The sequence below is a fragment of the Onychomys torridus genome, chromosome 14 (genome assembly GCF_903995425.1).
Source record: "Onychomys torridus chromosome 14, mOncTor1.1, whole genome shotgun sequence".
Classification (NCBI taxonomy): Eukaryota; Metazoa; Chordata; class Mammalia; order Rodentia; family Cricetidae; genus Onychomys; species Onychomys torridus.
Window position 1 is genome coordinate 59,233,505 of NC_050456.1, and position 23,423 is coordinate 59,256,927.

The following is a 23,423-nucleotide window of genomic DNA, read 5'->3' on the forward strand; positions in this document are numbered from 1 at the left end:
TTGGTTGACATAGGGGCTAGGTATCAAATGATTTTTCTCTGTTTTCCTTGTAGTAAATCTCACACATAAAGTGAGATTTACTGTCATACCCATCTTAAGTGAAGAGTTTAGTCATGGCGAATACATTCATAGTGTTGCTCAGTCAGTACCAGCAAGGACCTCTAGAACCCTTTGTGTTTGCCATATTTGATATACACCTAATAAACAACAAATCCCCATTCCTCTTGGTCTACTTTCTGTCTGTATGGTTTTGACTAAATGCCTTGTATAAGCAGTACCATGCCACCCTTAGCTTATTTCTCTTAGAATCTTTCCCAGATGGTTCATATATGCTGTCATGTGCTAGAACACCATTCCCCCCACTTTTTTAAAGAGTCATTTATTTATTATATATACAGCATGTACAGCTTAAGGCCAGAAGAGGGCACCAGATCTCATTACAGATGGTTGTGAGCCATCATGTGGTTACTGGGAATTAAACTCAGGACCTCTAGAAGAGCAGTCAGTGCTCTTAACCTCTGAGCCATCTCTCCAGCCCCCACTATTCCCTTTTAAGGGTATATAACAGTCCATTATGTGTATTTCCAACCTTTCATTTATGTGGCTTTCAAGTGTTAAGTATCACAAATAACGCTGCTGTGACTATATAGATGTAGTTGGTTGTTTTTCACTCTTGGCTTTGGTGGGGGCTGCCACCCTGCTCCCAAATAAATCACACAGAAGCTTATTTTTTATTCTTTCTTATAAATGCCCTCCCTTAGCTTGGCTTATTTCTAGTCAGCTTTCCTTAACTTAAATTGTCCCATCTACTTTTTTTTTTAATTTCTGAAACTTTATTATAAAAATAGTTGAAAACAATCACACACCAAAATTAACCAGACACAAACACAAAGACTATACAACTCAATGAACTTCTATACAATTGGAGCAGACATTTTGAACAGAAGCCGTAGAGCATCACATCCTGTACTGAATTTTGAATTTTCTTCTTCTTCTTCTTCTTCTTCTTCTTCTTCTTCTTCTTCTTCTTCTTCTTCTCTTCTTTTGAACATAAAAACAGGCTATAATTCAAAAGTCCAGAGTAAACACTAAAATATTTTCTCTGTAGAAAACAGTAAAAATGATAACATTTCCCAATAAGCCCTTTTAAGCCAAATGATAGCTGAAGTATACATATAAATATGGATTCAATTTTGGGATACAAAAGAAACCTATCTTCATCGGTTCAGAGAGCTATGTTTTACTTAAGTTGTGTAAATGAGATTCCTACTCATCTTCTCCTTCACTGTTTGATTTACAGCAGACATTTTTCTATAGGATAATCCATAATCTAAAAAGATTTTAGCCTTCCCTCCTGAAAGTATGGCCAGCATACTTTCCTGCAAATTTCATGATGTCATTGTTTTTTTTCTGCTGAGTAGTACTCCATTGTGTATATGTACCACATTTTCTTAATCCATTCTTCAGTTGAGGGGCATCTAGGTTATTTCCAGGTTCTGGCTATTACAAATAATGCTGCTATGAACATAGTTGAGTATGTGTATGACTGAGCATTCTTTGGGTATATGCCCAAGAGTAGTATGGCTGGGTCCTGAGGAGATCGAGTCCCAATTTACTGAGAAACCACCATACTGATTTCCATAGTGGTTGTACAAGTATGCTCTCCCACCAACAGTAAAGGAGTGTTCCCCTTGCTCTGCATCCTCTCCAACATAGACTGTCGTTAGTGTTTTTGATCATAGCCATTCTGACAGGTATAAGGTGGTATCTCAGAGTCGTTTTGATTTGCATTTCTTTGATGACTAATGATGTTGAGTATTTTCTTAAATGTCTTTCAGCCATTGACATTCTTCTTTTCAGAAATCTTTGTTTATCTCTGTAGCCCATCTTTTAATTGAATTGTTCAGTATTTTGATGTCTAGTTTCTTGAGTTCTTTATATACTTTGGAGATCAGTCCTCTCTCAGATGTAGGGTTGGTGAAGATCTGTTCCTCCCATCTACTTTTTGCCTCTAGGCCTTTTCTGCTGCAGGCCACAGGAATATATCATAAGAACTCAGCTGGTTATGGCAAAGTCATTATCTGAAGGGATCAAGGAATTTCTCCAGAGGAAGCCAAATTCCAAGGAGCTTTTGGTGTTATTTGGCTTGTTATATATCAGCTGTATTCTGTTATGAAAATCATGTGGACCTTCATTTTTTCCCTTAAGAAGGGCTAATAGTGTGGACTGATCACTCTCTGGACATACACATTCCAGGTATTTAGAGAACAGCCTCAGGAAAGGCTTCCTCTGGAATCAGATATCTCCCTTAGCCACTTTCAAGACTAGCAGTAATAACAGTCCACATGCAATTCTCCTGATTTAAGGTAAATTCCACAAGGAGACACTGCCTAGGTCAGTAATAGCTTTACACAATTTAGCTCAGACCCTCCTTTCTTACAGCCTTACTAACTTTATAGACCTCTAACTCCTTACCTAACCACTTCTAGGAATATTTAGATAACCTTGTGTACTGACAGCTATGCACAGCCAGAACCCCAGTTCAAGCCTCCCTGTAATTATCACCATTGGCAGCATCTGGCCAGGTCCATCCCCAGACGGAGAAAAATACCTTATCAGAGATACCTCTGTACTCTCTAAGAACAGACTTAAGTGTCCAGGCTACCTGTTTGAGAAGGCCTGGGGGATGTGCCAATTAACTCAATCCTTTCCCAAACCTTACCTCTAGTTCCAGATCTCCCTTTAACTATCACCAGAGGCATCTAGCTGTACACAGGTTGCCTAGTGACAGAGCACACTTTCCCCCACCCCGAAGAAAAATGGCAGATAGCTTGGACAGATAGGAGCCACAGGAAAAAAGAAGGCAGTTTTATTTTCTCCCATTGACCTAGAAACTTATAGATTTTTAACATTTTCTACCAATCACATTTAAGACTATAGTTGAACACATAAGATCCCTCTTCTTAGATATTACCTGAATTTAGCCTTTAGTTAATTCATTTCCCCATTGGTCACTTCCCTTTGGGGTTGCAAATGATAATTAACAGTTATTGCCCCTCTGTGTGATTCTTATCACCCCTCCGTTTGGCCCTGGAAGCCTGGCTTTGCACTGCCAAGGGATTACCGCTTGTAAATATATATATATACATAAATATATACATATATATATACTGGGACTCCCAGGGCACAGGGACGCAGAGAAGAGAAAAGAGAATGGAAGAACTAGATGGGTAAGAACTTGAGAAGAACAAACTGAGACGGGGAAGAACTAGATTGAAGGGCTAGAAGAGAGTACTAGGGGACCGAGATGGAAGATGAGGAAGAGTCAGATAGGAAAGTCTTAGCTGGGTAAGAGCAAGATGAAAAGGACCTAGATGAGGCAGAATTAAGTTGAGAAAATTAAGATAGAACTTAGAGGGAACAGTAGATAAATATAGAGAAATCAGGCAAGAAAGGAGCTAGGCAGAAGAACAGAATTGAAGCTGTGTATGTAGGATGTTATGCCAGAGGAATTAAAGCAAGTGGACTAAAGAGCTCAGTGTGCTGAGATTCTATTTCCCGAAAATAGTCCTCACTGTTAGCAGTTCCCTCTCCTGAGCCCCTGGGATGTGTAATATTAAGACTGGCCCCTCTAATGTTATATAAAATTTTTTCCTTTTCTTATTTCTATAATCTTACTTTCACTCTTACTTTGTGGCTGGCTGTGTGGCCGTGTGGCCGTGTGGCTGGGTGGCTGGGTGGCTAGGTGGCTGGCCCCTTCTTTTCTTGACCCTTGATCTCTCTTGCTTTTTTTTTTTTTTTTTTGGTTTGTTGAGACAGGGTTTCTCTGTGTGGCTTTGCACCTTTCCTGGGACTCACTTGATAACCCAGTCTGGCCTCGAACTCACAGAGATCCACCTGGCTCTGCCTCCCAAGTGCTGGAATTAAAGGCATGCACCACCACCGGCAGCTCTCTTTTAGTTCTTTATCCCCTTTTTCTCCTCCTCTCTATCCTTTCTGCCTGCCAGCCCCAGCTATTCTTTCTCCTGCCTTGTTATTGGCTGTTCAGCTCTTTATTAAACCAACCAGGTGTTTTAGACAAACACAGTAACACAGCTTCACAGAGTTCAACAAATGCAACATAATAGAATGCAACACATCTTTGCATCATTAAAACAAATATTTGACAGCATAAACAAATGTAATGTATCTTACCATGCCACAACATCTAGATATCAGTTTGAAACCCTGCCTTCAATTATTTTGGGTATAGATCCAGACATGGAATTAATTGATGGATCACATAGTAATTACATTTTTATTTTTCCGAGAAAGTGCTACATCGTTTTCCACACTAATTGTGTTGTTTTATACAGCCACTGACATTGCACACAAATCCCAAATTCTCCACATCTTTGCCAACATTTATTTTCTAGATTTTTCTTAAGCATCTAATGGCTTATAAAGTGATACCTTATGTTTTCAGTCCATATCTCCCTAAGGCCTAGTTATGTTAGACATTTTCCATCCATTATTGGCCATTGGCATCTTTGGAAAAATCTCCACTTCAATCCATTGTTCCTTTTGAACTGGGTTGCTTTGTTGAAATTTAAGAGTTCTATGTTGTGGGTATTAAAGCCCTGTCAAACACATGATTTACAAATTGGTTTCCTGTTGTATAGGTTGCAATTCTATTTTTTAATTTCCCAACAGTGTCTTCTTCACATACCATTTCTTGGGATAGGATGGGTTGAGGATGCTAAAGATTGAACCTGGGTTCCCAGGCATGCTAAAATCACATTTAACCTCATTTAAATTTATTTCCATTAAGTCCAATTTGTCTATTTTTTTCTCATGTTGCCTGTACCTTTGGAAACACAGAAATCACTACTAAATCTAACTGAAGTTTTTGTTCTGTACTTTCCTGTAAGATGTTTAGATAGTTAGGTGTTTGGTTTATTTTTAACTGCTTTGAAGTATTTAAGTGTATTTGTGTTTGTTTTGCCTGCTTGTATGTCTGTGCATCATTGACACTCATGGTACCAGTAGAGTCCAGAAGCGGGCATTGGATCCCCAGCCCACTAAAACTGAAGTTATGGATGGTTGTAAGTTTCTATGTGGCTGCTGGGAATCAGTGAAACCCCATCCTCTGGGAGAGCAGTCAGTTGTTTTGTTTTGTTTTGTTTTAATTTCTTTGTCTAGATTAATTCCTTAATATTTTATTATTTTGTTGCTGTTGTACATGGATGTTAGTACAAAGAAGTTCTAACTAGTTTTTGCGTGTTGATTTGATGTCAACTCCACTAAATTGGGTCCTTCTTTAGATTTATTTTTGTTTATTTATTTATTTATTTGTTTGTTTATATTTTTGGTTTTTTTTGAGATGGTGTTTCTCTGTGTAATAGACCAGGCTTATCCTAGAACTCACTATGTAGCCCAGGCTGGCCTGGAACTCACGGAGATCCATCTGCCTCTGCCTCCTGAGTGCTGAGATTAAAGGCATGTGCCACCACCGCACCGCTATTTTTAATTTTTAATTGTGTGTTGTCCGTGTGGGGGTATGTGCATGGGAGTACCCACCACGGTCAGAGGTGTCCAATACGTCCACCCATCGTGGATGCTAGGAATTAAACTGGGGTCCTCTGCAAGAGCAGCATGTACTCTGAACCCCCCGGCCCTCTCTCTGGAGCTAAATTTGCTTTTTTAATTTTGACAATTTTTTACAGAGTCTTCAGAGTTTTACACACACATGATCATACCATCTTGGAGAGAGGTCATTTTGCTACCTCCCCCTGACCCCAATTGGGATGCCTTTTATTTCTTTTTCTTTCCTAATTGCCTCTAGTAAATCTTCCAGCAGTATGATGGGCAGGAATAGCGAAAGTGGGCTGCTCTGCCTTGTTCCTCATCTCAAAGGAAAAGCTTTCATCTTTCACTACCGAACACAATGCTCCCAGCGCTGATGCTTGTGTGGAGAGTATATGGGAAATCTCTTGAGAGCCTGAAACTGTTCTAAAAATATAATCTGTCTAAACTTCAATCAGCCACTGGGCCACAGATCCAAACACTCGGATGGCAGTGTCCTTTGTACCCACGGGGCTCCCACAAGCTGTATGAGAGCTGTTCCTGGAATGAGGGCCTGGCTGTCTGCCGGAAGGTTGAGTGGTAGCTGGAAAACCGTTAATGTGCCCACAGCTGAAAACGACCAAAATTAACAGCGTTTGCCATCTCAGGCTTCTCTGTGGAGTTGCAAGCCTGTGCATTGTGCTCCGAAGTTTACAGCCATTTCTGTCAATGTTACTGCTTGAAGACGGGCTTGTGCTATAAAAGGAGGTGTTTATTCACCTGAGCTCCTCACCCTCACCCCATTGCTAGGGCCTCTATGTACTGTAAGAGAAGAATGAGAAAAACAGGGTTGATGTTGGAGACTATGTAGCTAGCTAGCTAGATTGGTAGATTTGGTGGTGGCTGCTTTCTTCCTTCCTCCCTTCCTTCCTTCCTTCCTTCCTTCCTTCCTTCCTTCCTTCCTTCCTCCCTTCCTTTCTCTCTCTCTTTCTTTCTTCTTTCTCTTTTTCTCTTTCTTTCTTTCTTCTTTCTTTCTTTCTCTCTCTTTCTCTCTCTTTCTCTCTCTTTCTTTCTTTTCTTTCTTTCTTTCTTTCTTTCTTTCTTTCTTTCTTTCTTTCTTTCTTTCTTTCTTTCTTTCTTTCTTTCGACAAAAACTCCATGGTAAAGAGTGGTAAGGGATTGCTGGAGGTCTGCAAATGGCCGAAGTACAAACATGACTGCTATGCAGACTAGGTCATTGTGGTTAAGGTAAGCACCATATCTGCATGCTTCTTGCTGCTTTAGGCTGTCTGTGGGATGCCTTGGAGCAGGTGGGCATTTGGGTTTCACAAATGTGGCACACATAACTGACCTTCTCCAGATATTTATATTTCCTTTTAATAATAGGATGTCTGGAGTTTGTACTAGCTGTTTTAGTCCATTTTGTGGTATTATCCTATGGCTGGGTAATTTACAAATAGTATACATTTTTGGAGTTGGAGAGATGGCTCAGTGGTTAAAAGCACCTGTTGCTCTTACAGAAGAAATACCTGGTTTGAATCCCAGAACACACATGATGGTTATGGTGGTTTGAATGAGAAATCAGCCCCCCCCCCAAATAGGCTCATATAATATTTGCATGCTCAGTCCTCAGTTGAAAAACTGTTTGGGAAGGATTAGGAGGTGTGGCCTTGGAGGAGGTGTGTTGCTGGGGAATGGGGCTTTGAGGTTTCAAAAAGCCCACACCAGTCTCTCTCTCTCTCTCTCTCTCTCTCTCTCTCTCTCTCTGCCTATGGATCAGGACATAAAGCTCTCAGTTACTGCTCTAGCACCCAACATGGGTAGGCCTTCCTGCATACCATCACTCTCCCTGCCATGATGATAATGGACTAACCCTTTGAAGCAGTAAGCCAGCCCCTGATTAAATGCTTTCTTTTATAAGAGTTGCTTTGCCATGGTGTCTCTTTACAGCCATAGAACACTGACTAAGACAGTGACTCGCAACCATCTGTAACTCCACTTCCAGGGGATCCAACACCCTTTCCTGACTTCTGTGGGCACCAGGCATGCATGTAGTACACATACATAGATGCAGGCAAAACGCTCATACACATAAAAAGAAATGTTTTTAAAAGAAGTTAAATGTACATCTTACAGTACTGATGGCTAAGAGTCCATGAGCAAGGAAGGCACCAGCAGGTGCAGCACTTGGTGAGAGGCCAGTCTCCACTTCCAAGATGATGTCTTGCTACCTCATTCTCCAGAGGGGAAGCTGTGTTCTCTTGTGGTATAAGAAACACATAGGGCTAAGCGAGGTAAACTCTGTTGGTCAACGAGGCCCAGAGATGCTCAAAACAAAACAGGCTATTGTCATCGCTCTTGGTTGACTTCTAGAATGTGGTAGTGAAAACACCACACACTTTGGACACAGGACATGGAGGAATCAAGCTGGTGCCAATCAGGTAGCTCCTCCCTGCTGGCTAGCTTTCCAAGTGCTAAAAGGTACTATGTAGGTTGCTGAAGTTGAAAAACAACAGTCTCATCCAACAGTCACTCCTGAGAGTTAAAATAATATCCATACTGGTAAGACATGTCCATTGATCCGATAATGACATTATATGGGTAACCAACCACTTTTTGATTGGATTTAAGGCTCTATGCACAGGACGGAACTTAAGCTTAGTACTGTAAGCTAGGCCAGAGACCCATGGCTGGGGAGGTCGTAAACCTTAGGGGGAAACTGACTACTGTTATTTTGCTAAATAGGCATAGCATTAAACTACTTTCTAAATGCTTACCTTTTAAACTTAAAAAAAAAATTACAGCTGGGGGCTAGGGGGTTGCATATCACACACCTTTTGAACCCAGCACTTGAGAAGCAGAGGCAGGCAGATCTTTGAGTTTGAGGCCAGTCTAGTCTACAGAGCAAGTTCCAGGTTAGAAACATGTATTTATTCTTAGGAGGTAGGCATGTGAGTGGGGGTTAGGGGACAGGTGGCAGGAGTCCTTTTTTTTTGTCCCAGCAATCAAACTCTGATCACCAGGCATGGCTCAGCACATTTGTCTGAAGGGAGCAGGCAGAAGCCCCTTGGCCTGAGTACTGCCGTTTTGACTTCAGACTCCATTTTACCTGTGGGGTGAAATAAAGTTCAGGTTCCCAAGCCCTAGGGGAGATGAGAACTTTCCAATAGCTGACCACCCTCCTCCCTAAACCATAGAATAGTTATTATGCATCTTTAGTTCTCTAGAAACACGCTGGCTGTTCCCTAACAACAGAAGGAACAGAAGAATCTGATTGGCCGGACTGAAAGGCGTGCGTCGCATGTCAGTTGGCAATGATGGAACACGCAAGGCAGCCCCCTAATCTTTGATTTCTGATTGGTGAAAATTGTAACTGTAACTTGGCAACAAATGTTGGTGAATTTTATGCTTATAAACCTCACTTCTGCCCCTGCTCGGGGCTGACAGGAGAAACAAGGCTCCCGAGTCCTTGTCCCGCAGCCCTCCCTGATCGATCAGTGACCCGCTTATGTGGTGGATTCTTAAAATCTTTGGAACCCACACGTGCTGTCTCTCTCCTTCCTCGTGGCGCATAACGGGCTAGGTGTGACAGATCCTTATGTCCTTTGTCATTGGCTGTTATTAATACAGAGACTCGCAACTTGTTAGAATGCAGAGAATAAGCAGACTGGGGAATGCTCAGCCTTAAATGGTTATTTGTGCGACCCACCCCAGCCCCGCAAGGCCCCGGGAACATTTTGGAAGAGGTGGAGAAAAATTTATAAGAGCCAGAGGCAAGGAGAACTGCTGGAAAAAACAAAACAAAACAATGAAAAACAAAAACCAAAAAAATCCCACTGTTTTCTGGATGTGTCAGGACCATCACACCCACAGACTCACAGCAGATGTGGGTCCGAGGGAAACACCTACAAGATCCAACCAGCGACTTTCTAGCACTGGTGGGGGATGGGGGGTGGGCAGGACAACTCCTGCTCCTAGCTGAGGATCGAACAGTAGTTGATGGCTTCTGGGAAAGAGCAGCATTTCCCCCTCCCCCAGGGACATGGCTCCTGGTAGGTGGCTCATGCCCCACTGGATGACCTTGCACTTTTAGGTATATGGGTAGCACTAATTGGATTTAGTGGATTGAAAACAAAACAAAACAAAACAAAACAAGGACTTGTTAGTGGGAATGTGTGGGAGGTGTTAGGGGGGGATTTGCGGAAGGATATGGTCAAATACATGATATATACCCATGATATTCTCAAAGAATAAGTTAAAAATGAAATACATACACACACACATACACATACATACATACATGTATATATGTGTGTATATATATATATATATATATATATATATATATATATATATCCCTTCTCTTAAGTCCTTTTGTAAAGGCAAGAATCTGTTCATGTTGAGCACTCATAACCTAAACACCCCCAAAGCCTGACTTCCCAGCATTGTTACCATGGTGACTGAATTTCTTTCTTTCTTTCTTTCTTTCTTTCTTTTTTTTTCTTTTCTTTTCTTTCTTTCTTTCTTTTTTTTTTTTTTTTTGAGACAGGGTTTCTCTGTGTGTGGCTCTGGCTGTCCTGGAACTCACTCTATAGATGAGGCTCGACAGAGATCCACCTGCCTCTGCCTCACTAGTACTAGGGATCAAAGGCGTGCACCACCACTGCCCAGCAGTGATTGAATTTTAATACCTACATTTCAGGAGACATTTTCAGTGCTGGTCTTGCCTACTAAGAAAATATATTTGGGATCTTGGTTTTTGTTTTGTTTTGAGATGGGAGTCTTTTCATGTAGCTTAGGTTTGCCTCAAGCCTGGTCCTCCTGCCTTGGCCTCGCAAGTGCTGGGGTCACAGGTGTACACCACCACACCCAGTTTCAGAGGCTATTTGTGAACTTCTCTTGCCCTTGTGATCCAGATTCATCCAATGGGACGTGAGCTCTGAGGCTAGCAACTCATGAGTCATTCTCCTAAAGAAGACACTTGCTTGACCTCAGCAACTATGATAATGAACTATTTAGCCTCAGGGGAGGGAGGGGAAGTTTTTATTCTCCAGACTGATGGGAAATAAAATAATAGCCTCATTGAGTGTAAGTTGTAATCAAATAAAAAAGTATTTTGAAAGATTTTTTTTTCAAAGATAGGGATGAAGATCAGCGTATGTTGCTTGGGTTAAGGACAGTACTTATCATAGGCAGAGTGGCTCACACCTGCAATCCTAGCTCTCAGGAGGCTGAACCAGGTGCTACCAAATTAAAGGTCAATTTAGGCTATATACTGAGCCCCTGTCTCAAAAAAGTGTGTATATATGTGTGTGTGTGTGTGTGTGTGTGTGTATACATATATGTGTGTGTGTGTGTGTGTGTGTGTGTGTGTGTGTGATAAATATATCAAGAGTGAGCACCTGAAGTAAATAAGAAAACCATGACAAGAATGTCAAGGAAACAATTATCCTCTGCAGGAGTTTGGCTGATATCAAGAAGAATGGGTCAGGGGCTAGAGAGATAGCGCAGTGGTTAATAGCATTCAGTGCTCTTGTAGAGGACCCAGGTTCCCAGTACACAGAACATGGCTCACAACCATCCAGTTCTAGGGGATCCAGTGTCCTCTTCTGGCCTCTGTGAGCACTGCATGCAAATGGTGCACATTCACTGTACATGTAGGCAAACTACACATAAATGTAAAATAAAATAATCTCAAAAAAAATATGGGTGGGTAAAAAGGCTCATCAGTAAATGTACTCCTTTACCAGTAAGGCTGACAACCTGAATTTGATCCCTGGAACTCACGTGGTAGGAGGGGAGATCTGACTCTTACAAGTTGCCCTATAAACTCCATATGCACGAAGGCAGACATGGTGTTGGAGAAGGAGCCAAGAGTTCTACATCTGTATTGGCAGGCAGCAGGAAGAGAGAGGGAGAGAGATACTGGTTCTGGCTTGAGCATTGGAATCCCAAAGCCCACCTCCAGAGACACACTTCCTCCAACAAGGTCACACTTCTTCCAAGGCCACACCCCCATAATTCGTTCAAATAGTGCCACTCCCTATGAGCCTATGGTGACCATTTTTATTCAAGCCACTACATTAATAGGTAGTTTTCAAAAGGAGAAATAAAATGATCAATAGTAAATATTTGAAAATGTCATCAACAACCTATCAAGGAAGTCCAGATTAATTGCTGGTGAGGGTACTGAGCCCACTGAAAGTCGCTCACCCTCCCAAGCTGAAGAAATTTATGGACAAGAAGTTATCATTGAAGTTAAATGGTAGCTGACATGTACAAGGAATACTACGGGGCTTTGATCCCTTTATGAGTCTTGTGATTGATGCGTGTGTAGAAATGGCAACTAGTGGCCAACAGAATAACATCAGCATGGTGGTCATACGAGGAAACAGCATCATCATTTTAGAAGCCTTGGAAAGAGTCTAACCAATGGCTGTTCAGCAGAGGATTCCACATCCTTCCCCTAAGAACTATTTGACTGGGGTGTAGAATTGGGTCGTGTACGTTTTCATATGAAACTTTTTGCTAAATAAACTTTTGTGATACTCAGAAAAAAAAATTGCTGGTGAGGATGTAGAGAAAGAAAAACCCACATATGCTGCTGGTAGGAATGGAAATTGGTATAGTCACCATGGAAATTAGCATGGAGGTACCTCAAAAACCAAAAACAACAACAATGAAAATCTAAAATTACTACATGACTTACCTATACCTCTCCTGGGAATCTATCTACCCAAAGGACTCCAAGGCTGTGTACCACAGAGATAACAGCATCGTAATGGGGTGGGGGTGAGGGGGCTACAGCCCCCAGCGGAAATCAGTGGGGAAATTGAAGCAGTAAGCTACAGTTCCCAGTTGAGCTTTCACTCCCTGGATGAGCACCTGGTGTTTTGTTTCCTCTGAAGGCTTTTTTCTATCATGAGATAAAGAATGGTAACATCTGTTAGAAATGGTTTAGATTCTAGCCTGTTCTCAAGGCCGCAGTGTTTTTAACACCCTTATCTATCTCCCAGTTACAGACTTAAGTGGCCAGTCTGCCCCAGGACAGGGAGGTTGGGAGGTCGATGAAGACAAACATGCCTAGATCTGAAATGGGGGTGGAAGGACAACCCCACTTCCAGAGCCAGCTTCTCGGCGACTTCAAAGAGCACATGACCATTACCTGTATAGTTTCCATTGTGGTTGCTATGCTGGTTCTGAGAGCCAATTAGAGCAAGGTCAGGAGTCAGGAAGTCCCAGCATGCTTGTAGTCCACTGTTGTCTGGAAAAGAAAAGAATGAACAAAAACCGTTTTCTTAGTTTGAGTTGGTTTCTTAGGTAGTTTTCAGGGAACACAGGCATGGAAAGTCCCAACAATGGCGTCATTCATCAGATTCTCCCCAAACTTCAGTAAGCTTATGTTTCTAAAGTTGCTGAGCCTTGGTTTGTCAATGAAATGGGTGAAATTGGAATAAGGATACTGACTTAATGATTATGAAGAGTAAGTGTGTGATTGATGAAACTACTGACTCCAGTCTGTTACCCTTTTATATGTGTATAATCCTTGCCTATAATTTTGTAGCTCACTAAATAGGCAAAGTATGCCTTCTTCCCTCTTTAATTTAGGTCTGGCCACGTGACTTGATTTGGCTTCTAGAAGGTGGCAGAGGTAGTGCTGGGCTGTTTTTCAGCAGAGGTATCAAGGACCCCTATGTGTTTCTAGCCTCATTCTTGTGCTTCTGTCTTCCCACAAAAAGAATGTATTCCACATTGATCATTGGCTCCAAGAAGAGACATACCAAGTTTGTCTATATTAGTTGAGATGCCCAACTGAACCCAGTCTACAGCAGAGTTCCCAGCCAACATAGACACATGACCAGTCCCCAGTAGACCACAGACACGTGAACTATTAGGAAGGAAAGAAGGGAGGGAGGGAGAGAGAAAAGTAGGAAGGGAGGGAGGGAGGGAGGGAGAGAGAAAAGAAGGGAGGGTGGGAGGGAGGGAGGGAGGAAGGGAGGAGGAAGAGAGAGAAAGGAAAGAAGAAAGAAAGAAGGAAAGAAAGGCAGGGAAGGAGGGGGAGGGGAAGAGTAAGGAAGGAGAAGGGAAGGAAAGGAAGGAGGAAAGAAAGGGCTCTCTCCCATCAATCACTAATTAAGAAAATGCCCTGCAGCTGGATCTCATGGAGGGATTTTCTTTTTTTTCTTGCTGGAGCTGAGGACCGAACCCAGGGCCTTGCGTTTGCTAGGCAAGCGCTCTACCATTGAGCTAAATCCCCAACCCCGGGATCTTAATTGATGTTCCCTCCTTTCAGATAACTAACTTGTGTCAAGTTGACACAAAACTAGCTTGCATAAAGCTGTTGATAGGTAGGGTTAATTGTTACTCGGAAATTATTTACTGGTATGAGATAAAAGGGGTCAAATAATGTCATATGATAATATCAATATTCTGTTTACTCCGTGAGAGAAATGAACGAAATTTGGGAACAGTACTTTCTAATTATGAAGATTAACTCCGTGATAGTGAATTAATGACTGCAGTCTGGTACGCTTTGCCTAAGAGCATTCGATTTTACTAGGACTTCCTAGTACACTTAAGTAGGTGAAGTATGTTTGCTTACCTCTTCGACCTGCATCTGGCCACAGGACTTGATTTCACCTCTAGAGGGCGGCACGAGTGGTGGGCTGGGAGTCTGGATGGGGCTTGACGGAGCCGGCCTCTCTTGGTTTTGTGACATCTGGTACTTGAGCTGGAAGATTCAAAGTCTGAGGCCTGTTATCCTCGGAAGGTTCGGAAGGTTCGTGTAGTGAACCTCGGAAGGTTCGTGTAGCTGTGGGTTCTTCCGTCGGCTGAGACTCTTGCTGGGCTGTCAAATGGAGCAGCTACGTGTGGCCTGCCCAGAGGTAGCAGCAGGGCTCTGAAGGGGAATGTCACAGAGAGAGAGAGAGAGAGAGAGAGAGAGAGAGGGAGGGAGGGAGGGAGGGAGGGAGGGAGGGAGGGAGGGAGGGAGGGAGGCAGAGAGAGAGAGGGAGAGAAAGAAGAAGAAGAAGAAGAAGAAGAAGAAGAAGAAGAAGAAGAAGAAGATGAAGATGATGTATCTTTTTATGGCCTTGTCTTGCAAGTCACACAGCAGTGCTTTCTCTATGCATGTGACCGGAGCAGTCAGGAACCTCTCGGACTGAAGGACTAGAAAAGAGACGTCATTATTCGATGCAGTGTAGGAGGTTCTGGAAGAGCATGGTGCTGAGATATTGCTGCCTACTGCATGTGTTTGGGGGAAATATAGTTTGCCATTTGTACCTTCCATTTTCCTGAAGTGAGGAGATTTCCTCTAAATCCACTGTTTATACTTAATCCTGCCCGTGTCACTTACATCACGGTGTCCTCCAGATGTAGCAGACGTGGAGTGTCCTTGTTCCCCTCACTCTGCTGTGCTTTGCTTTCTGAAGACTCTTTTCTTTTGTGAGCTGGCTCAAAACAATAGTTTTCTAAACTTTCATTTTAATAGGTGTCTGGTTTTCTGCTGGAATCTCTAAAGTCCATACCCCGGTGTCATACAACTCATATAAAGCTTGCCTTATCATCTCTTTATTTTTTCATTATTTTTATTTTATGTGCATGGATGTTCTGCCTAGATGTCTATGCACCACATGCATACAGTGTACGCTGAGAGAGGGCACCAGATCCCTTTGGAACTGGAGTTACAGATGATTGTTAGCCACCATATAGGAACTGGGAATCGAACCCAGGACCTATGAAAGAACCACTAGTGCTCTTAACAACTGAGTCAACTCTCCAACCCACCCCATACATTATTTTCTTAAGCATAATTAATGAGAGCGATAATGATCACATTTTCAAGATTTAGCGCATTTAAAAATTAAGACAAATTTGGCCTGGAAATATAACTCAGTGGTTATTTTTGACTCGTGTATGCAAAGCCCTAGGTTTGATTGAAAAAACAAAAAACAATGAACAAAAAACAAAAAACAAAAAGACTATTTTTCTATGCTTAAGATTGCTGGGTGAGCCCAGACAGTCCAGCCACTAAAGGCGTTTGCTCTCAAGCCTGAGTTAGATCCCTCGGCCACACATGGCAGGAAGAGAGAAGCAGCTTCGGAAACTTGTCCTTCCAACATACACTCATGAATAAATACATAAATGTAAAAAGGATGAGAGCGGGGTGTGGTGGCAGAGGCAGTCGGGTCTCTGTGAGTTTGGGACCAGCCTGGTCTACAAAGTGGGTTCCAGAATAGTCAGGGCTGTTACACAGAGAACCCTGTCTCTAAAAACAAAAAAACAACAAAGAACAAAAAAGGAGGGGGAAAAGGGAGGAGGGAGAGGCCGTAAGTGTTTATGACTGTTGTTGTTGATCTGCAGATTGGACAGAGTAGCCTGAGATCTCATGACAACAATATACATTGTAAGTGCATATGAAATACTCATGGCTGGAGTATGTACAGGACACGTACCTCTCCAAACTATGTTTAGGATCATTTCTGAAGGTGTTTGTTTACTGGTATACCTATCACATTTTCCCAAAGTTTCAAAATTAAGGATGTGTTCATTTCTTTGTGAGCCTTCAACCAGCCTTCTTCCCTGGCTTTGATTTTCATTTGTTGCTTTTTTTTTTTTTCACTTTCAAATACACATCTTTTTCCCACCTCTGTTCCTATTGAGATGAAAATAAAGTCCCGTGGTGAGAGCTAGGGTTCAGGGTTTAAGAGCACTTGTTTCTCTTGCAGATGACCTGGGTTTGATTTATTGTGGTTCACAACCATCCCCAACTCCAGTTCCAGGGGATCTGATGATCTCCTCTGACCAGACATGCATGTGATGCCCGTGCATGCAGACAGGCAAAATGCTCATGTACTTAAAATGAAACAAATAAATCTAAGTATGAAGACATTCAGTTACTGTTCATATAAGTGGATCATTAATTCCAAACTTCTGATAATATCTTGCCTATCCTTAAAAAAATAGGTTTGAAAGTTGAAGGTATGATTCAAATCCCTACCCGGCAACACTCTCTCTCTCTCTCTCTCTCTCTCTCTCTCTCTCTCTCTCTCTCTCTCTCACACACACACACACACACACACACACACACACACACACACACACCACACCACACCTCTAGATTTCCACAGGTCATAATTTGGGAACCAGCTATAGGATTGAGAGTGTGGTGTAGTTTTCAAACTGCAGGGGAAGGCTCTTCTGAGGAGATGGGATGAAGCCTCGCTCTTTACCTACATACAGTATTCTGGACATTCTGGGTGGGGTTGTTATGTCAAAAAGAGCCCCTCAAACATGATGCTCTGGCTCCTGGTGGTGCCGCAAAGTCTGTCTTGTGAACTGGGTGCTTCTGGAACTGTGTCTATTTCATCTTTGTGTCCTGAGAACACAACATATATGCTTAAAAATACTTGACATTTTTCTCAGCCACCAACACCCAAGGCACTCTCTCTCTGAAAACCTGCTGGCCACACTGCCAGCCTGGGAGTCAGGTAGGTGATCTTCACTGTCCTTCCAGTCCTCCAATTCTAATTCCCAGTCTCATCCCTAGCTTCATAGCAGACTACCTGCAGGGACCCATCTTCCCTCTCTTCCTTCATTCTGGGGGGACTCCATTGATCCTCATGGCAGACCCAGCTTTCCCCGTCCTGTAGACCCTCTCAGCCCCTTGCCGTTCTAGCCAATCCCCATTGCTTTGTGTCAGCTCCCAATACCTACAAACAAGGTCTATGCAGGCCCTCATTGGCCACAGTTGGTGGGTGCTCAGAAGCACTCCCTCCCTTCCAGGCAACCCACAGCCATTGCATCCTCCTAAGAATCAGAGATGGCACTGGGCGGTGGTGGCGGCACACGCCTTTAATCCCAGCACTCAGGAGGCAGAGGCAGGAGGATCTCTGTGAGTTCGAGGCCAGCCTGGGCTACCAAGTGAGTTCCAAGAAAGGCGCAAAGCTACACAGAGAAACCCTGTCTGGGGGGGAGGGGGAGATTCAGAGGTGGCAACAGAAACCTGTGGTGATATTATGTTCCCCAAATTATTGTGCACCCTAGTAAACTTATCTGGGGTCAGAGAATAGAACAGCCGCCATAAGGAGGCCAGAAAATGGTGGCATACACGCCTTTAATCCTAGCATTCAAAGGCAGAGATCTCTGTGAGTTCAAGGCCACACTGGAAACAGCTAGGTGTGGTAATGAGAGCCTTTAATCCCAGGGAGTGATGGCAGGAAGCAGAAAGGCTTTTAAGGCGTGAGGATGAGGAACTAGAGCCTGGTTAAGCTTTTAGACTTTTGAGCAGCACGGTTCAGCAGAGAGGCATCCAGTCTGAGGAAAAAGGATCAGCTGAGGAATTGACGAGGTGAGGTAGCTGTGGCTTGTTCTGCTTCTCTGATCTTCCAGCACTCACCTCAATACCTGGTTCCAGGTTTGATTTTATTAATAAGACCCTTTAAGATTCGTGCTACAGAAACCAAGGAAGGGAAGGAAACCCACACAACAAAGGGTTGGGCATGGTGTTGCACGCCTTTCATGTCGACACTCGGGAGGCCGGGGCAGGCCGATGTGTGTGAATTTGAAGCCGTCCTGGCCCACAGAGTGAGTTCTAGGACAGCAACAGCTACATAGTGAGGTCCTGTTTTGAAAACAAACAAACAAACAAGCAAACAACAGGAAGGGAAGAAGTCAAAGTATCTTTATTTGCAGATGAGATGATTGTATACGTTAAGTGACTAATTTTTTACCAGGAAACTCTTAAACTGATAAAACACTTTCATCAAAGGAGCAGGATATAAAATGAGTACACAAAACTCAGTAACCTTCTACAAATGACCAGTGGTCTGAAAAAGAAATCAAGAAAACAATACCTCAAAAAAGGATCTTCAGGTAGCTAAACAACCAAGTGAAAGAATTACATAGTAAAAAACTCTAAGACAAGTGAAGAAAGAAATTGAAGAAGATATCAGAAGATGGAAAAATCCCCCCTGCTCATGGACCCGTAGGATTAATATAGTAATAGACTGATTAATAGAGTAAGTGGTCGTCCTACCAAAAGCAATCTACAGATTCAGTGTAATCCCCATCAAAATTCCAACACAATTAATTCACAGAATTGAAAGGACAGTTTTCAGCTGCATATGAAACCACAAAAACCCCAGGATAACTAAAACAATCCTGAATAATAAAAGAACTGCTGGAGGGTTCTCTATTCCTGACCTCAAATTTTACTACAGAGCTATCATAATAAAAAACAGCATGGTTCAGGTGGTGGCAGTGCAGACCTGTAATTCCAGCCCTCGGGAGGCAGAGGCAGGTGTTTCTCTGTGGGTTTGAGGCCAGCTTGGTGTACAAAGGACATCCAGAACTATTACACAGAGAAACCCTATCTCACAAAACAAACAAACAAACAAAACCCAAACCAAACCAAACCAAACCAAACCAAAAAGGAAAGCCTTCATGGAGCTGGCATTGAAAACAGACTCATCAGTCAATGGAATCAAATTGAAGAGCCAGACATAAGTCCACACACCTATGGTCACCTGATTATTGGTTTAAAAAAAGAAAGAAAGCCAGAATTACACACTGGAAAAAAAGACATCTTCAACAAACAGTTCTGATCAAACTGGATGTCTGCATGTAGAAGAATCCAAATAGACCCATACTTCTCATCCTGCACAAAACTCAACCTCAACATAAGGCTGGATATACTGGATCTGGTAGTAGAGAAAGTGGGAATAGTCTTGAACTCACTGGCACAGGAAAAGACTTTCTGAACTGAACACCTATAGCACAGGCACTAAAAACAATAATTAGTAAGTGAGACCTCATGAAACTTAAAGGCTTTGTCTATATGACAAAGGACACCATCATTTGGACAAAGCAGCAGGCTAGAGAATGGGAAAATTTTTTTACCAATTGCAATCTAATAGAGGACTAATGTCTAAAATACATAAAGAACTTTTAAAAACTTGACATCAAGAAAACAAATAGCACAATTTAAAAATGGGGTACAGATCTAAACAGTATTTTCAAAAGAGGAAACTCAAATGGTTGAGAAGTACATAAAGACATGTTCAACATCCTTAGTCATAGGGAAATGCAAGCCAAAACTACTTTGAGATTTCGTCTTAGACCCGTCAGAATGGCCAGCATCAATAAAACAAATGACAGCTCATACTATCGAGAATGTGGAGTAAGAGGAACACTCATCCATTGCTGGTGGGAGTGCAAACTGGTACAGCCACTATGAAAATCAGTATGGCAGTTACTCAGGAAGCTGGGACTAGATCTACCCCAAGATCCAGCTATGCCACTCTTGGGCATATACCCACAGGACTCCACATCCTACTACAGAGAAACTTGCTCAACCATGTTCATTGCTGCTCTATTCAGAACAGCCAGAAATTGAAAATGGACTAGATGTCTGTCAACAGATAAATGAATAAAGAAAATGTGGTGTGTGTATACCATGGAATATTATACAGATGTAAAAGATGAAATCATGAAATTCACAGGTAAATGGGTCAAGATAGAAAAAAAAAATCTTCCTGAGTGAGGTAACCCAGACCCAAAGGGACAAATATGGTATGGATTTGCTTGTATGTGGATGCTAGCTGTTAAGTCTTTGGTAAGCAAGTTACAATCCGTATAACCACAGAAGTTGGTGTAAGTGACTAGAGGGAAGGGTTTGATCTTCCTAGGAAGGGGAAATAGAATAGTTATAGATGGGCAAGGTGAGGGGTAGGGACTGGAATGGAAGGATCAACAGGGAGGGGGAGGAAATAGGATGAGGGAAAGAGTTAGAGGAGGGGCCAGGGACATCCAAAACTAAGCGTCATTTGAGGGTTATATGGAAACTGAATACAGTAGAAGTTTTCTAAATACATACATATGTGAAGATCTATGTCCTAGTTAGAGTTTTTATTGTTGTCAAGAGACACCAGGACCACAGTAACTCTTATACAGAAAACATTTAATTGGGGTGGCTCACTTACAGTTTCAGAGGTTCAGTCCATTATCATCACAACGGGGAGCGTGGAGATGTGCAGGTAGACATGGTGCTGGAGTTAAGAGTGCTACATCTTGTGTGCAACAGGAAGGTGACTGAGACCCTGGGTGGTATCCTGAGCATAGGAAACCTCAAAGCCTGCCCCCACAGTGACATACTTCCTCCAACAAGGCTTTATCCACTCCAACAAAGCCACACCTCCTAATAGTGACACTCCCTTTGAGGTTATGGGGGCCGATTACATTCAAACGACCACAGAAGGTGATCGAAATGGAATTGCCAAATGATGGCGGAGATGGTGCCCCAACTGGACATCTCTTGTCACCAAATGAAACCTCTAGTTCCAGGAATGGGTTACATCTAATTGAGTTGTTGGCCAAAGGGGTCCCATAGGAACCCTCAAACAACCCAGGCTATTGCCAAGGCTATTAGTTGCTCTCTACAAACTGATGGTAAGTCACCAGTGCTGAAGACACAACTCACTGAATATGGAGAAGTTGTCCATGTTCAGGCTGTTCTATTCCCAATAGCCTGCAAATGAAGACAGCATAGATATCCAACAACTGATGAACAGATAATGAAAATTATCATTATGGAATATTATGTTTGTAAAGAAAAACGAAGTTGGGAAATTCACAGGAAAATGGATGAAGCTACAAATGCTCATTTTGGCTTACATAGAGCCTTCACCACTACTGACTAGTGTTCAGGGTACTGGTAGGTACTCTGCATGCTTCCGAAGGAGAAGAGTGAACACCAACGCAGCTACAAACCCTTAGATCTTCAAGGTGACCTGCCTGTAAGTTGTGCTAGTGCAATAGTGGCAGAAAGCTTTTGGGAGTAACCAACCAATACCTGATTGGATTTAAGACCTACTCCATTTATGGAGCCCATCCCTGACATTGCTGGGTGATCAAGGACCTGAGACTAGATGGGCCAGAGACCCTATGTAGCAATAAAATGATTCCTAACGACATTCCGCTATACTCATAGATGGGTGTCTTGCTCCACCACCCTCAGAGAAGCTTCTTCCTGCAGCAGATAAGAACAAATACAGAGACCCACAGCTGACAATGCAGAGAGCGAGAAACCCGGGAACATTGAGTCCTAAATGGTGTATCTCTCTTAAATCCCTCCCCTCAAGCAAGGGAACTTCATGGAAGAGGAGGCGGAAAGATTGTAAGAGCCAGTGGGGATGGAGGACACCAAGGAAAGGAGGCCTTTGAGACACAACAGGGCTGACACACATATGAAGTCACAGGGGCTGTGGTAGCATGCACAGGGTCTAATCAGGTCTGGGCCAGATGGGGTCCTAGCACTGAGAGGGGAAGTGGACACAAGCCCACATCCCTAACCCAGAAGTTATCTCCAACTGATAAACCACTGGCAAAGGAAGAATTCATTTTGTCCAATGGAGTCTCACTGGTATACAAACCACACTTCAGGGCAGGCTCCATGCCCAGAATAACACAAATTCAATGGCATGTGTTTTGTTTTGTTTTGTTTGTTTGTTTGTTTGTTTGTTTGTTTTGTCTTGTAGTGCTCCTTCAGGACTTCGTGTATTTTTTTTTTAACCTTTACAGGTCCTTTGCATATATATTATGGCTTCTGGTTTTACGTTTTGATGGAATTTCTATGGGTGTGGACATGTTTGTCTTTTTGTCTATATGTGTTTCTTCAGCTTTTTCTTTGGTTCTTTTTCTTCTGTTTGTTTTATCCTATTCTGGTTTATTTGTTTTTAATCTTATAATTGTTATTATTATCATTATTATTTGCCTGTGCTATTCTAATGAGCAACACAAAGAGCGTGGATTTGGGTGAGTAGGGAAGTGAGGAAGATCTGGGAGGAGTTGAAGGGAAAAGAAACTATAACTAGAATATATTGAAGAAAAAAAACTATTGCCTGGTGGTGGTGGTGGTGCACACATTTAATCCCAGCACTCAGGACGCAGAGGTGGGTGGATCTCTGTGAGTTTGAGGTCTATAGAGTGAGTTCTAGGACAGCCAGGACTGCACAGAGGAACCCTGTCTTGAAAAACCAAAAGGAAAGAAAAAAGAAAAGAAAAAAATATTTTGAATAAAGAAGAATGTTTCTTGAGTGAACACTGTATTGGTTAGCAACTGTTTGTTTTTGTTTTTGTTTTGCTTGAGAGGACAGAATAAAGAACCTAGTGCTCATCGGCACCGAGAACAGGGCGGTCCATTCACGACTGTCCTGCAGGGGGCAGACTAACACAGATGGGCGCTCAGCCCCGTCAGACAAGCTCTACCTCTCTTACTTTTTACTACTTTGGGGAAAATCACTTAACCTTTCTGTGGCTCTGGTTTTCTTCTTTTAATCTGTAAAATAAGGGCATCAACAGTCCCCACTTCATAGGCTTGTAAGACGTAAGTATTGCATGTAAAGACAGTAGAGAGCTAGAAATCATGTGACTTTTGAGGCTAGTCTTTGGCAGTCTCGTACATGTATATAATTTATTCTGATTAAATACACATCCAATCATTACCCTTGGTTATCTCACTTCAACTAACCCCTCTTTTCTTCCCAATAAGTCCCCTCTTGCTTCCATGTCTGCGTGTGTGTGTGTGTGTGTGTGTGTGTGTGACAGCACAGTGTGTCAGCCCGAGGATACCTTGTGGGAGTCAGTTCTATGTGGGGACCATGTGGGTTCTGGGAGTGAACTAAGACTTTTCCTTTCCACTAAGCCATCTCTCTGGCTCTGGAGCCTCAAGCGGATTATAAAGGGAAAGTTCTAGAATCTGGTTACAGAGGTGAACAGAACATCACATGCTATTCCATTTGAGCATGCCCTTTTGCACAGAATGTTCTTCAGCTGCAGCATTGTCTACCTGCAACTAAGAACCCCATCACTAGAATTATGAT

At 42.6% G+C, this 23,423-nt stretch overlaps 1 pseudogene; it reads left to right on the forward strand.

Moving 5' to 3' along the window:
• The first annotated feature begins 11,748 nt into the window (after positions 1–11,748).
• On the forward strand, positions 11,749–11,973 carry LOC118595211 (annotated as a pseudogene).
• Positions 11,974–23,423: the final 11,450 nt, after the last annotated feature.